The 15,890-nt window shown below is 36.1% G+C and overlaps 1 protein-coding gene and 1 pseudogene across 1 annotated transcript in view; both read right to left on the reverse strand.

The window, feature by feature from the left end:
• Positions 1-15,888, reverse strand: part of ASB15 (ankyrin repeat and SOCS box containing 15) — a 49,563-nt gene extending 33,675 nt beyond the window's left edge. Inside the window, exons 1-2 of the mRNA XM_039861064.1 lie at positions 15,818-15,888; positions 7,013-7,109 (exon numbers count right to left, since the gene is read on the reverse strand). The gene's annotated coding sequence lies outside the window, so the exon portion shown is untranslated. The remainder of the gene's footprint in view (positions 1-7,012; positions 7,110-15,817) is intronic.
• Positions 13,032-13,150, reverse strand: LOC120601309 (uncharacterized; annotated as a pseudogene).
• Positions 15,889-15,890: the final 2 nt, after the last annotated feature.

The following is a 15,890-nucleotide window of genomic DNA, read 5'->3' on the forward strand; positions in this document are numbered from 1 at the left end:
CCGAGTGGTTGAAAACCTTATGGGAAATATTATACTAGCTTGGGAAGGAAGGAGATTCTACTTTGAAACATTTAGAATGAATAATTAGTATGTAAATACTAACTCTAGGCATACTTTCTATGGAGCAGCGGTTGTCAGGCTTGGCTCTTGTTGGAATCACCTGGAGATCTGTAGAAAACTTGATGGGTGGGGTAGAAAACTTGATGGGTGGGCCCCACCCCACCCCAGTTACTCTGATTTAGTTCCTGGGGACTAAATGAGGACACTAAAACTCTGCAGGTGATTCTAAAGTGTTGCCAAGCTTAACTCCATACCCACAGAGTGATCTAAAATAAAAATTTTAACATCATACAAAAATCTATTTCTTTCATTCCTAATTGTTAACTTTGCCCTTTGATTTTTCTAACTCTTGATTTTAAAGAAAAACATATATATATTTTTTAACATGTATTCATTCTTATTCTCAAAATCATTCCTTCTCTTATTTAACAAGTATTTTCTAAACAGTGTTACATGCCAGTCACACTGTTCTGGGTACTCAGGATGCAGCAATGAATACAGCGTGTCACCATCTAACATGCAGGGGTTTTCCTCTGCTTGAAGGTAAAATTTACAGCATTTGTCAAGGGTTAGATGTTGGGTTTCTGAGAGGAGAGAGCAGGATGGAGCTTAAGCAAACTGAAGGATAGAGTTGCCATTAACTAAGATGAAAAAGTTTCTAGAAAGTGCAGCCTCAAGAGGAGGAATAGGAGCTCAGCCTGGATCATATAAAACTTGAAATACCTATGAAAGTTGAAGAGGAAAGGTTAAGTAGGCAGGTGAATGTGAATCCAAGTTTAGGGAGTAAGTCTCACCTGGAGAGAGAAATTGGTGATAGTTAAAGCCATGAGACTAGAGGACCTCATCACATGAGTATGTGGAGATACAAAACTAAAGACATTGAAGGCTAAGGGAAGAAAAATATGTGCAGCAGAAGGGAGTAATTGACTACATCAAATTCTACTGCTAGGTCAGGTACGATGAAGACTAAGAACTGACAATTGGACTTAGCAAACTTTAGGTTTGTTTTCTGTTCCAGAATCATCTCACTAACTGCTAGGCTTCTTTTCAGTTGTTTCCCCTCTTTCTCTCCCTTTCCCCTGCTTCTCAGTGTGGGGAAGAGAGACCCAGGGTTCTTATGTTTAGGGGACTATAAGACCCATATACAACTTCACTAAGTCTAGGAATGTTACTTCCTTTTCCTACGCCTTCTCTATCTGAAAAGTCTCTCTTAGCTCCCTTTCTTTGCCTTATTTTATGAATAAGAGCCACTGATGTACACAAATCTGTTATTTTGAAGTTTATACTAACCACTTTAGAATAAAAAGAATATCATATAACAGAAACTTAGGTAGAATTTAAAATTGTTCTAATATAATTCCTTAGAAAATCATCTCTCTCTCTCTCTCTCTCTCACACACACACACACACACACACACACACACACACACACACACACTAAGTGGTTGAGGTGGAGGGGAGGACTGTGGCATAACCACTGTCGGAAACGCCTTGGGAGTGGTTGAGAATTCTGCTTCACTCTGTAGTTCTCAATTCTAGCTTCTCCTTAGGGCTCACTTTCCCACGATACTCTTCCTATGACATAAAATCAACAGAAAGAAAAGTTCCAAGAAATAGTCTCTTACCTCTCTGGATTCCCCCTTTTTCAGCTGAAATATTGTAATTCATCCTGGAATGAGATGAGCTCTGATTTCCTTTTCAATTTTAAGAATCTATAATGCTATCCTTTTATGTTCTATGGCCCAAACATTCCCTACTTTTAAAATTTCTGTTTGCAATGTTTGTCATCTTGTTCGTCTTTTATTTTAGATTTTAAAATAAAGGCTAATAGATTAATTCTTAAATAAGACTCATATCAGCTTCTTTCACAGTCGTTAGTTATTTCTGAGCCACCTAAATGAAATGTATTTCCCTATGAGTAGAACTGCATTCACTCACTTGCCAGGCATGGATTTATTAGCAACTATGTGCCAGGTACAATGATAATACTAAACGAGGCAGTTCATACCCTCAGTCAATGGAAGAGATGAAGAGATGACTAAAAGAAGGTGATATTTAGTTTCCAGGAGGGTGTGACAAAGACTGTGTCACAGAGAAGATAAAGGCATGAACTGAGGATGATATGAACATCTTTGGATAACCTAAAAAGGGACAGGCATTCCAGGCAAAGAAAATGCACATAGATCTGAGGGAAAATGGTACATGTGGGAGGAATTACAAACATTTACTATATCTGGTCACAGAATGCACTGGGGAGTCTGCAGTAAATGAGCAGGAGATTTAGGCAGGAGTCAGAATATGGAAGACATTATACATTGAACTAGAGAATTCAGGATTTTATTTTATTTCTTCCTTCAGGGGAGCGGAGGTGAGAAAAAGCTTTCTCCTTGGGGTGACCGAGGGTCAATTGTGTCTACCTTCAGAATCTCTAAAGGCTGTTTGTATAGTCTGAATATTCTGAACACGTGCTCCCTTAGGGTGTTCTAATATAACCCCACCTCCTATGCTCAAACACTCTTCCTTTCACAAAGATGTAACCTTCGAAGACTGTGGATGAGTCTGTCCCTCAAGTGCTCTGCCCGTGAGAAGCAAAGCGGGACATGGGAGAAAGCCACAGGAGCATGTTAGGCAGGAAAACGTCACGATCCAGTTTAGCAGTTTTTCCTATCTCTCTCCTCATTTTGTTGCTGTTTTACCATTAACATCAAGATGTAGACTTTGTTCCAAAGTAATAGGAGGTGCTCTGTTCACAAAGGAACATGGAGAAGCAGCAGCACAATTTCTGCCCCACCATTTCCCAGAATGCATGGGTGGAGCAGCAAAAAGCTCTTTATAGTTTGCATTGCTTAAAAAGTTCATTTATATTGTTTGAAATGGTTTGCAGAAATCTTTTAAAAATACTCTTGAGGTCTCATATTTTCTCCTCAAAGAGTGACAAAAGTAGAAAATACGTAAAGATGTGTGATATACTCACAACCGAACTTAAATTTATTATATAATTTCATTAGTAGCAAGTTATCCTAATCATTTGATGCATGCAAGTTAATTAAAAGACTCAGAAAACTATCTTTCGTGTATCAAAGCTCACAAGTTCTGTAGAACCAGATAAATCAAAAAAGATGAAGACAGAAATAGCAAAAATACAGCCTTAGGACTTAAGTTGGGCAGGATCCTCTTCTCTGGCATGGAGACTATGTGTCTGGAGAATAACTCCCACTCTAACAAAGCCAAAAGTGGACAAATAATAAAGTGACGCTGTTATCTGGAAAATTAATTATTGATGATATTCTGGTTTTGAATTCAAAGTGTTTGGAAGTTAATGGAGTTTCCTCGTCGTGGCTTACTGACCTCTACTGTCCCCTGAGAATCATTTCTTAGAGCAGTGGTTAAGTATATGGAGCAACACGCATGCTCTGAGAGAGAAGCAACGCCTCCTCTCCCACAGAGAGCTGAAGGAAGCCTGTGGGTGACAGATACCACCTGGCTATTGATCGAGTTATTAGTAAATAAAAGCCATTTCTAACCAGAGGTCAGCTTTACGAAACAAGCCGAAGCTGTGCCTGCATGAAAGACAGCGCCATCTAGTGGGAGAAGGGTCAGTCAGGAATGGACGCCCATCAGGTCGCTTTCCAATTCTGAACTCTTTTCTAAGACTTAGGTGTGCATTGTGAATACACCGATCACTTTTCATAACAGACTTAACCAGATGTCTCCAACTGAGCCTCAGCTCTGTGCTTTGGCGTCGATTGCCACCTAATAATTATAACGACGGCCAGTAGTTACTGAGTTCTTGTTATAACCAGGCACTATGCTAAACCGTTTCTTCAGGATTTTTGTGTACAGTTGTGCAGGTTGTGCCCTGCACAAAGATGCTTGAGTGAAGGGGCAAGGGGACTCAAATCCATCTTCATTTCCGCTTACTGATATGAGAGCCCTGGTGAAGGGTTGTATCTCTGGGAGAGAGAAGGTCAAAACTTTCTAAATTGCACAGTGTTGCTGTGTAACGTAGTCCTGGTCCTCTATATGCATGAATGCACATTCAGTTCTCACAACATCATGATGTGATGTTATCATGGCCATTTTTCAAAGAGGAAGAAAGGCTTATTGGGTTTAGTAAACTGCCAAAGGTCACATAGCAAATGAGAAGCAATACTAAGATTTTAACCCAGACGGGCTGAATTGAGGGTTACCATGCACCTCAAAACTTCACCTGCTACCTCAGCGTAACTTGTTTGCTCTCTAAACAGGCCGTGCCACATTCTTTTCTCTGTGTCTTGTTAACTATCTCCTGTTTCAAGTGCCTTCCTTGCCACTCTCCCATTTCTGCCTTTCAAAGTCCTTCTGCTCCCTTAAGACCTTCCTTTTCCATCTGTGAAGTTTTTCTAATCTTGTCAGAGCCCATCTTTTTCTCCTTTTATTTTTTAACCAATTATATATTTTCTGTTCGCCGTGTATTGTAATTATTCATGTACATTTTTTACATCAGGTTTTTATCTGTAACCTCTGAGGAAATGAGGCATAACCTATGGGATATGCACAATGCAGACATTCAGTAAATGTGAACTGAATTGAAGGCCTGTGGACCTAAACGACAGCAAGAGAAACCTACTGCTTCACTACATGATCCATGTTCCCACCTAAACTAAATGTCTAAATAGGAATTTCATAATACATGGACAAGCCGAGAGTCTTCAGGCAAATTCACAATGCGTTCTATGTGACATAATAGATTTGTTTTTAATAAAGGCTTAGTGAATAATTAAATTAATGTGATTTGCCATAATTAATTCAGCTCCCAAGAGCTGAGTGAATTAGAGATTTGCAAATCCTTGGTACCAGGCAGATTGCAAACTAGTTCTGAGTTAATTTTTAACTTTCATTTTGGCTACGATTATCTATTAAGCCCTCAGGCTAAAGTCAAGCAGATTAAATAGAAAAAACTAGAAAAGACATTTAGGATACTTCTGAGAATATAAAGTTTATTCTGCATAGAAGCGAGTCAGTAATGAAAAAGAATCAGAGAACAAACAACTATTATAACCTCTGTAGTGAGTATATAGCAATATAGAAATTCAATAATAAATATTCATTTAAAAAATAAATTTAAGATCCTTACTCTTCAATCCTAAGAAGATATTTTTATTTAAGATTTTTCCCAATTAAACTTTGAAATTATGGAGGGGAAATGTTGTTACTATGAAATAAATGTATTTAGATATAATTGGTAAAATATATATGTCCCAATTTTTATATATTGGATAACATTTACCACATATATTGTTACTTGATTTTTACCTTTGCATATAAAATATCATGCATATAAATTGTGTAGTCATAGATTAATATTAAGAAAAACAAAACTGGATATTTCAGAAAGGAAATAGGAGAAATAAGACTTCATAAAGTTTACTGATGGCAATGATTCAGCTGCCTGAATTTCTATGAGAGAGAGGGGTTAGGCTATAGGACATAAAATTCTAACCACTTACACAAAGGTTTCACTGAGAAAGAAAAGGGTGATGCACCAAACGAAATCACTGTAATTCACAGCAATCTCTCTCATGAGCTCAAGTATTAGAAGGGCAAATGCAAAAGATATCAAGAACTTGGTGAAGAGATGCAAGTAGAATAGGAGATGAAATAAAAACTTGCAGAATTCAGGAAACAAGTGAAAGAGAAAAAATGTCACAAAAATAAAGATCGAATTTGAAAGACTTCTTAAGAGAGAACAGACCTTGAAGAGGACACAATTAAAAAAAAAGGGATAAAAATGAGAAAAGCAAACAAAATGGAATGAAAAAAAAAACATTAAAAAGGATAGTGAACTATATACTTATATGTCTATATATCTTTACCTATTTATAAAACAGTCAAATAAGGCCCAAAAATGCATAGTTGAAGACCCTAAAGAAGGAAGCTAAAAAAATAGAAGCAAGCAAGAACTGAAAGACATAAATTTTTTAAAATTCCTGAAATAAAATCAGATTTAAATCTACATAACTACAGGACACACTATGAACCAGGAGAAAATGACATAAAAAGTCAATGCAGAGACATAACCTAGTAATGTCACTGGATTTGAAATATAAAGAAAACTTTGTGCCACCAGGGTAAAAAATAAAATAAAATAAAATCATTAAGGGGAATAAGCAATCTGACATAATATTTCTCCAAAGCAACACCTACAAACACCGAGGAAAGAAAATATGAGCCAATAATTTTATAACTAGTCAATCTGTCTTTCAAGGATGAACTTGTAAAACTCAAGAAATATTGTTCCCATGAGACCTCCTTAAAGAAACTGCCATAGGATTAATTCAGGCAAACAATTAATGACTAAATTAATTATGACAAACGGATTAGGAGAGAATATTGAAAAAGTATTTACAATAGAACTAATAATAAAAGATATGTAAGAATTGGGTTACTAAATGGAGTGTTGATGTCATGTGCCTTGACAACATAGAAACGATACAGCTAACATAAATTTGGGACAGAAAGGAAAATAAGGTAAGTAGTATTGATTGCCTCATCTGCTGGAGCTGGGAGTAAAACAATAAAAAGTAAATCTGACATACCAAATAATGGAAATATAAAAATATTTAACGTATGGAAGTAAGGTAGTATTTTCTTTCTTCTTCTTCTTCTTCTTTTTTTTTTTTACTAAAATTGGATGGGAGAGGAAATGCAGAAGAGGGAAGGAGAAAAAAGAAACATGATAAAATTGGAAACCAAGACAGTTATATAATATTATAAATACAAAATTAACCACTAAATTAAATAATAAAAGCCTTTCTAAATATGTAAAAAACTACATAAAAATAAAAACAGTATAAAGAAGTTTTTTAAAACTACAAAAATCAGAAAATCTGTTATATCATTAAATATTAAAAAACCTAACTCGCTAATTAAGGAAAAGGATCAGTCTGACATATTCATGGTGGACTCTTACCTTCTTCTCTATATTTTCTCCTTTGTGTGTCTTTAAAAGAGCCCAAGGAAACTGGAAGTTAATAGAGTAGAATTCATATCCAATAAAGTCTTCAAAACTGAAATAGAAAATTAAAATAAAATGAAAAGAGTACTGTGGAGGAAAAGGAGACTGGAAGTTCTTTAAACATGTTATGAACTAATTATCACTGGATAAGTAATGAATTCATTCATCAAGAAAAAATACTGATACAAGATCTTTTGAACAAAGTACAGTGGGTTAAGGAATTAACTGCATAACTGTGAGTATGAATTGCTAGAGTAAGTAGAGATTATTTTAAAAAATAAAACAGTATGGCCTCAGGCTATCAGGTCCAAAGAAGAAAATATATGTGTGAAGAATAGAGAATAGCTTATGTACAATCTCCTGAAAACTTCTTTGGTACTGAATCTTGAATCTTTCCTCTAGTAATCTTTAAGCCTGAAATACTGGTTTAAAAACAAAATATCGGTGGTAAAAAAAAAATGCAAGTAAAAGTTTTATGGTTCTTAAACTCAAGTTTCTTCCATCGCTTATAATTTCTGATGATTCCCTCAATGCTTTAACAATCTATCAATTGATTTAGGTATACTTGTTAGATTTACCTACTTTATGACTAGTTCTGTAGAAAGTGCTGTGGAAAAGTACAAGAAGTAAAAATCATGTTTTCTGCTTTCCAAATTAGCAAAGAAGCAGAAATTAAACTATTTCTGAGCTCTGTGGTACTTAGAGTACTAAGGAAATCAGAGAAATGAGAAATGGGTGAGCTAAAGTTAGTGGTGTGCTGGTAATGATTTTCTTGTTTGCTTGTTTTATTGAGGTGTAATTGATAAAATTGTTTATATTTAAAGTATACAATGTGATGACTTGATATATATATATATTATGAAATGATTACCACAATCAAGTTAATTAACACATCTATCACCCACTACCTCACCTTTTTAGTTTGTTTGGGTGAGAAAGCATATACAAATGTTAGATAAATATATGAAAAGATGTTCAACATTAATAAGCCATTGGGGAAATGCAAATTACAACCAAAAAGAGACATATCTGTCAGAATGACTAAAATTTAAAAAAAGAAAATAGTGACAACACCAAATACTGGCAACGATGTGGAAAACTGTATCATTCATGTATTGCTGGTAGGAATGTAAAAGGGTACAGCCACCCAGGAAAACAGATGGTAGTTTCTTCAAAACATAAATAGGAAACTGCTCAGCAATAGCACTCCTAGGCATTTATACCAGATAACTGAAAACACTTCACTCAAAAATCTGAACATGAATGTTCATAGCAGCTTTGTTTGTAATAGCCAAAAACTGGAAAAATCCAGATGTGCTTTGACAGGTCATTGGTTAAACAAACTGTGGTACATCAATACCCTAGAATAATACTCAGCAATAAAAAGGAATGAACTATTGATACATCTAACAATCTGGATGACGCTCCAGAGACTTATACTGAGTGAAAAATGTGAATCCCAGTGGTTACATACTGTATGATTTCATTTATAGAACATTCTTGAAATGGAGAACAGATTAGTGGTTGCTATGGGTTAACAGGAGTGAATGAAAGGGAAGTGGAAGTAGGTATCAAAAGGGAACATGAGAGATCCTTATGGTAAGGGAAGTGTTTTCTATCTTGACTGTATAAATGTCAACATCCTGACTGAAATTAAAAACAACTTAATACTGAAATCAGTAAAAACAGGTGGGGTTTTCTATGTTCAGGTGTGACAAACTGCTCGCAATCTCATTTGATCTCCACTAACCACACCATGTATTCACTTGCCATGCAGCTGAAGACTATCAAATATTATTGCTTTAATAGAAAGTATAATTTTTATTTATTACTTAAAAATATAAATGGAAAGAAATACCATTACAACTTATATTGACCTGAACGCCCTGAGACATAGTCTTGAACAACTAAGGGTTCTTGAACCACCTGTCAGGAAATGATGACCTAATCCAAACATTGTGAGCTTTACAGATGGAGATATTGGCGAAGATCCAGAGAATTTGAAGGATCTGGCCAAGCTATACAGTTGGTAAGTGTGGAGCTGTATCCGTGCTGAGAGTTCATAATGATGTTGAAGAAAAAGCCGTATGGGTGGGTATATATGACAGAAAAGGGAAAGTACAAATTTAAATGGCAATGAGAAATGGACGGAGCCAAAGAAGCAAAGATATATAAGTCTACAAATTAAGAATAAGGAAAGAGAAATTGCTTGGTATCTTCCTTGCAGTGTGTCCATGGCAACTAATAGCTAGTCTACCAAAGGACTCTTTAGGGCGGGTTGGCTCGAGCCAACCAGAGAAGGTGAAAAGGTATAACTGCAGGAGGAAGCAAGGACATAAGTGCAAATTGTTATTTGCTACTCATTTCTAATTGTCTAAGTTACCCACAGTAAGACATTTCCATCACACTCTAGTTCTCTTCTGCATCTTCTTGTAATTTGCCAAATAAATCAATTATATTTCATGCACTTGGCTCTCAGTTTCCTCAAGAGAGTCCCCACCATGTCCCCCTACAACCATCACAGCTACACTATGCTTTTAGGATATTATGTGAATTCCCTTTAGCTTTCATTTTCCACCTTGTTTTCTGTGGGTGTGCTGGTTTCACTTCTTGTTCAGCCGGATTTTTAATTGCATGCACCTTTCTTCAGCCTATGCATTTTCCCTGCCTATTCTCCTTCCTCTAGGTGCTGATAGCAGCATACTGACTGCCCCTTCCTTCCTTCTTTTACTGCCCCTTAGGTAAGTCTCAGACATCCTCCAACTATTAAAATGCATGCAATAGCATTTTACTGTCATGTAAGGCCACATAATCAAGGCCTCTATATCCTGCTATTTATCGTTGCTAGTAATGACTTTTTAAATGGCAGGTTGGCTCTTCTGGGTCCTGGTCATTCACAGACTATTTTTTCCCTGCTGTCTACATGTATCTGAGATAAACTTCTTCACGCTGAACTGTTTATTATGTTTCTTACCACGTGAATTTGCCATAATATCTAAAAGAAATAAAGTTCTCCGTGCCCTGAACGGTACCAGGTTGCAAAGATTGCCATTAACGTCTGTCTCTTTATTACCACCTCCTGGTGGGCTGACTGCATGGCTTATGAAGTTGTCTTAACTGGCTTTCTATGGCAATTTGGGATATTTTATAATATCTCTATATTATAGGATTACATTATAATGGAGAAAGGGCAAGTTGCCTAAATATATAAGATCCCTGAGACTATTTTTTACTATATTATATATTACATGTTTTATACTATGTAATACTAAATATTGCAAATAAAGGAGCTTTTGGGAATTAAAGCTATGACCATGAAATTTAGATTAAAAGTTTTCACAATTATAGTATTTTTCCAGCTTTTTAAAACATATTATTTCATATGCAGGGCCCTAACAGAATATCTAAAGGAAGGTTTGAAATTTATCAACTAAAAGACTTTTAAAAAGTCCACTGTGATACCTTTATAATGATAACTTCTATAGTTTTAATCAGAATTTTTGGAAGTTCCTGCTAATTTTTCTCTCTGTGATAATTTCTATAGTTGGTGATGTTCCCTTCCTTTCTGTCAGTACTGAGTGTGAGCGTCTTCAAGCGTATTCCTTCATTACCTTCTTTTATTTCTCTCTGAGAGTCTTGCCCAGTTCTTCCAGTAAAACATGACTTTTTCTATTTTGCTTTCCCCTGGAGAGATTTTTCATACAAGTGGGCTTCGCAGAATTTGAGAGTGAGAGAGAAAAGCAGATAGAACAACCTGGCAGTCTTTTGCTTTATAATTATCAATAAAGGCCTCCTCTGGTCAAATGGTTTTAGTCTTGAAATTACTCAAAGACCTTAGATTCCCATGCATCTTCATATAGTGAACCCTATTCTTGGGAAGATAGCAAATGGGATATCTGTTTGGTGCTGGTAGCTGCTTTAGCCCAAAGATCTTTCACTTTGTGTGAGGGTGTTAAATATCAGGTGCCATGACTTCCAGTATTTTTTTTTTTAACCTCATTTTTCAGATTTGCTGTCTTCTTTCTCTCGTCTATGATTTGGGTGATATTTATTTGTTTACTTTAAACTTTTGAAACTCATATATTTTTTAATTCTTCTGAAAGAAGTTTTACATGCCTTGTCACTAAAGCCAGAAACCTAGGAGCCATTCTTTCATTCTATCCTTTTTGTTACCTCTCACATCCAATCTAGCTGCAGATCATGTTGGTTGTATTTTCAAATTACACAAAGAATCTCACCACTTCCACTGCCAACAATTTAATTCAAGCGATTATCATTCTTGTCCGGCTGACAGCAATGGTCTCAGGATCTTTCTTCTTTTCTTTTCCTGCTCTAATCCATTCTCCCAGTATCAACTAGAGGAGCCTTTTAACAGTGTACATCAGATCATATCATGCCATATTTAAACCATTCCCATTGCACTATCTTTCCAACTTAGTCCTTGTCACCCTACTATTTGTCCTTCTACCTCAGCCACATTCCTGTCACAGAACTTTTCCTGCTCATACTTTTGCCCCTACTGTTCCCTTTGCCTGGAACACCCATTGGCTAGTTTTGGTATGACTGGATGTTTCTCTTCCTCCATGTCTCAGAATAAATGTCACCTTCTCAGAAATGTTTTCTTGCACTCTTAACTAGGTACCTGCCTATCATGGCACATTACTCATTCTCTTTTGAAAATAATCTCATTTAGTAATTTCATTTATTAATTGGTTTAGTTGTTTACTATGTGTCCATCCGCTAGAAGAAAACCCCTTGATGACTGAGACCTGTCAAATTGGTTTACTGACATATCCCTAGTATCGATACAAAGTAAGCAATCAATATACATTTGCTCAATGAACGATTATTTTAGTTTTTCTGCTGTTTTAGTTTTTTAAAAAATGTTTCATCCGACATTTCTGAAGTTCCTTCTCTACTTTAGCTATTGCCTCCCCACCCCCTAATTTTATCTGTTATTTTATTTCACTTATTTTGTCATTTTATGTTGGATGAGACTAGTTAAAAAAACAATATTGACATTTATGATATCTTTTGCCATTTTTAACTTTTTCTTATACTTATTTTATTTTCCTATTTCTAAATTCTATTATAGCATTCATTTTAAAAGTAATTATTGTTTTATCACCATTTTGATGGAATATTGTTACTATCATTTATATTAATAAATATTTATTTTAATCGCAAAATAGTTTTAATTTTCTCAATCAGACTTCCTGCCTTTCGTCACTTCCTTTCTTTCTTGCTTTCAAATGGGGAGCAGTAGCATGTGGTACACAGAAATGGAGTTAGATATGCCCCTGCTGGCATCTGTATCATTCCATCCTCCCATAGGTTTTCTCTGTTTTTTAATAGAGAAACCTATGTTTAACCTCGATGTTAAAGTTAACCCAAATCTGGGTCGGAGTAGTGGATATCCCCATTTTAAACATTATATAACTCAAATATATGGAAACCTATAACCAGTAAGATAAAACTGGATAATGGCTTTTATCTGAGGCATAGTCCAATTAAAAATGAGTTTCTAAAAAGCAACGTGTCGGAAACACATAATAATCTGGTTATGGACACGTTTTTGAAGTACCTGCAGCATAGAGAGAAGACAGGAAAAAATCCAGTTTGTTTTGAACATGCCTGGTATGAATGGAAGCACAAGAGATGGATAAAGCACAAACTATTACAACTTTAACATATCAGTTCATTCTAAAAACTAAGGAACAAAATGTGTTGCCAAATTTGGGAGAGGAAAGAATAATCCCTGAGTGAGGATTATTCTCCCCTATGCTCCCTGATCATGAAAACTACAGAGAAACTTGCCAAGGCAGTACTCGTCCCCTCAAGATTTTCAGGAATGAGCCTCTCATGCCCTGAAACTTTCTTCCTTTTCAGTTATTTGGTCTGATGCATCTCAGGTAAAAGCTCCTCAGTATAGCTCCAGAGCAACGCATTGCAGGGAAACATTTTTTTTTTCTCCCCCCTACAGCACCTGGTCTTCCTAGGTGGTCTCCTATCCAAGTACTAACCAGGTCCCACTCTGCTTAGCTTCTGAGATCAGATGAGATCGGGCATGTTCAAGGTGGCATGGCCATAGTCTAGGGAAACATTTTACTGCCTAACTTTGGTAAGATCCAACCCTTCAACAACAACAACAACAACAAAAAGCCTTCTGTCATTAAGAAGCAATGTAGGAGGTTTTAACTCTTCCAGTTCCTTCATTTAGGAGAAACAAGAACCCCTTGACTGGATAGCCTAGAAGACCTGCAGAGCAAATTGTGTGAAATATGAGATCCAGACTTTAGCTCTAAGTCTCCTGGCCTGCTAACTTTATTTACAGAACTTCCCAACATCTATCTCCTTTTGGACAATTTGAACATTTATCCCTTAGAGAACTCTCTTCCAATTGAGAGCACAGTGCATTTGATGGCCCTGCTACTCACATTAAGACATTCCCCAATCCCTTTCTGATATCACAGATGCCAAGGTTGACTTCTCTTTGTGGCTAGTTCTACTGTCACCAACCATAAGACACCACTATCTATCTAGCCCCCTCCATGCATAGCCCCACACCTCTGCAAAAGGATTGGTTCAGAAAACCTACACATTTTTCCACCACGTAGAACTGGTTAGCTATGCAGTACCTTAGCCAGGATCAACTAAGTCTGTCAGCCATGGTGTCTTTAGCAAATACAGTACGGCAGAAGCCTGAACCCAAAGTTACACAAAATGAAAACACATGCATCTTTTATGATCACATGATTCTATGTTCTAGAACACACCCCACAATGATGAAAATTCTTAGAATCTGGAGGGACAGAGAACAAACTGTGACTCCATAAACTTCCATTCATCTAAGTTCCAGTGACTATTTCAGCATTTTCTGGCTTGAAAAATAAAGATATTTCCTCCCAATCCTAATGTGGTTTTCTGAATCTAATCCAGTGTATCCAAATAAATATGTCACCTTTGTAGGAGCAAATGGATGCATCAGATAGTTCGTTCAAATTTAATAGTTTCTTTATACTTATGTATGTTTATTCATCCATGTACATGTATGTGTGTATCTTTAAAATGCCATTAATACATGAATATTCGTTATAATATATATACTCTGTCTTGAATTGTAACTGTGGATGATTTAAACACTAGAAGTTAAAAATTATGATGAAAGTTATGGTAAAGCCTAATTCTTGAGTAATCTGATCTGGAAAGATTATATCTCATGGCTCATGTTTCAAGGGACAGCTAGCCTAATGAAAGAGAGGAGTGTATAATCAAACTAACCTATGACTCAGCATTAGATTTTAGGATTGCTGTAACCAAACACCCCAAACTGAGTGGCTTAAAGAGCATAAAAGTATTAGCTCACCCGTCTGGAGGCTAGAAGTCTGAGATTAAGGTGTTAGCAGGGTTGATTCTTTTCCTAAGGGCTAAGAGAGAGAATCTGCTCCATGCCTCACCCCTAACCGCTAGTGTTTTTCTGGCAATTTTTGGTGTTCCTTGTCTTGTAGAAGCATCATCCTGATCTCTGCCTTCACCTTTGCATGGCATTCTCCCTGTGTGCATCTCTCTGTATCTAAATTTCTTCCTTTATAAGGACATTGGTCATATTGGACAAGGGTTACTCTAATGACCTCGCCTTAACTAATTACATCTGTAATGACCCTATTTCTATTTAAGGTCACATTCTGAGGTAAGGGGGCTTAGGACTTCAACATATGACTTGGGGGTTACATAATTCAACACATAATGGTTACAGGTATTTTCAACTAACTACTGTAAAACTATTTTCCAAAATGATTATACCAATTCATTCCCACCAGCAGTGTCAGAATGTTTCTGTTGCTCCACACCCTTGCTAACACTTGGTATTGTTAGTCTTTTATTTTTGTCCATAAGATGGCATTAAAATTTTAATTAATTTGCATTTCCTTGATTTATTATGGAGGTTGAGTCCTTTTGATATTTATTGACTATTTCTGGTTCCATTTTTTTCAATTGCCTATTAACTTATTTTGCTTATTTTTGTATTGTATTCACTAAAAATAGATTTATTGACACCTATTATGTACAAAGTACTATTTTAGGCACTTGGGATATAGTAGGAAAAAAATTCCCATCTACATATGGCTTATATTCTAGATAACTCTTATATTCTAGTAAGATAATTAGATAACATGTTAGAAGGTGATAAGGACTATGAAGAAAACTGAAGCAAAGATGAGGGTAAGGAGTGTCCTTATAGTGACTTGCAATTTTAAATTTCACAGCCAGGGCAGGCCACATTGAGGAGGTAATATTTGCACAAACACTTGAAAGAGGTGAGAGAGCCAGCTATGTGCCTATATGGTGGAAGGGTTTTCCAAGAAAAGGATTAGAAGAGCAGCCATTTGAGCAGAAAAAGGGGAATAGGAGGTTAGGTCTGAGAGGTGAGGGCTGAGGGGGCGGGACCTTATAGGCAGATGTAAGGACTTTGACTTTTACACCTCAAGTGAAAAATAAGGAAAAAATTTGAGCAAAGTACTTTCTAAAGTATCATTCTAGCTACTAGGTTGAAAATAATAATAGCAAAATTAAAAATTAATAACCATCAAGTGTGTGATGGGGCTATGTTCCATGCACTGACCCAGGCACTTTATATATATTAACTCATTTCATATATTCCAGAGAGGGAGGCAAGAATGGAAGCAGGACATTTGTTCTGGTTATTAGTTCTTTTCTAAAAAGTTTATAGAAGTTCTTTGTGTATTAGGCACCACTTACCTTTGGGTGACAATATGTGGTTGCAAAGATCTTTTTCTGTCCTGTGGGTTTTACTATTTAAGTGATGCCTTTT

The sequence above is a fragment of the Pteropus medius genome, unplaced genomic scaffold (genome assembly GCF_902729225.1).
Source record: "Pteropus medius unplaced genomic scaffold, Ma_sr-lr_union100, whole genome shotgun sequence".
Taxonomy (NCBI): domain Eukaryota; kingdom Metazoa; phylum Chordata; class Mammalia; order Chiroptera; family Pteropodidae; genus Pteropus; species Pteropus medius.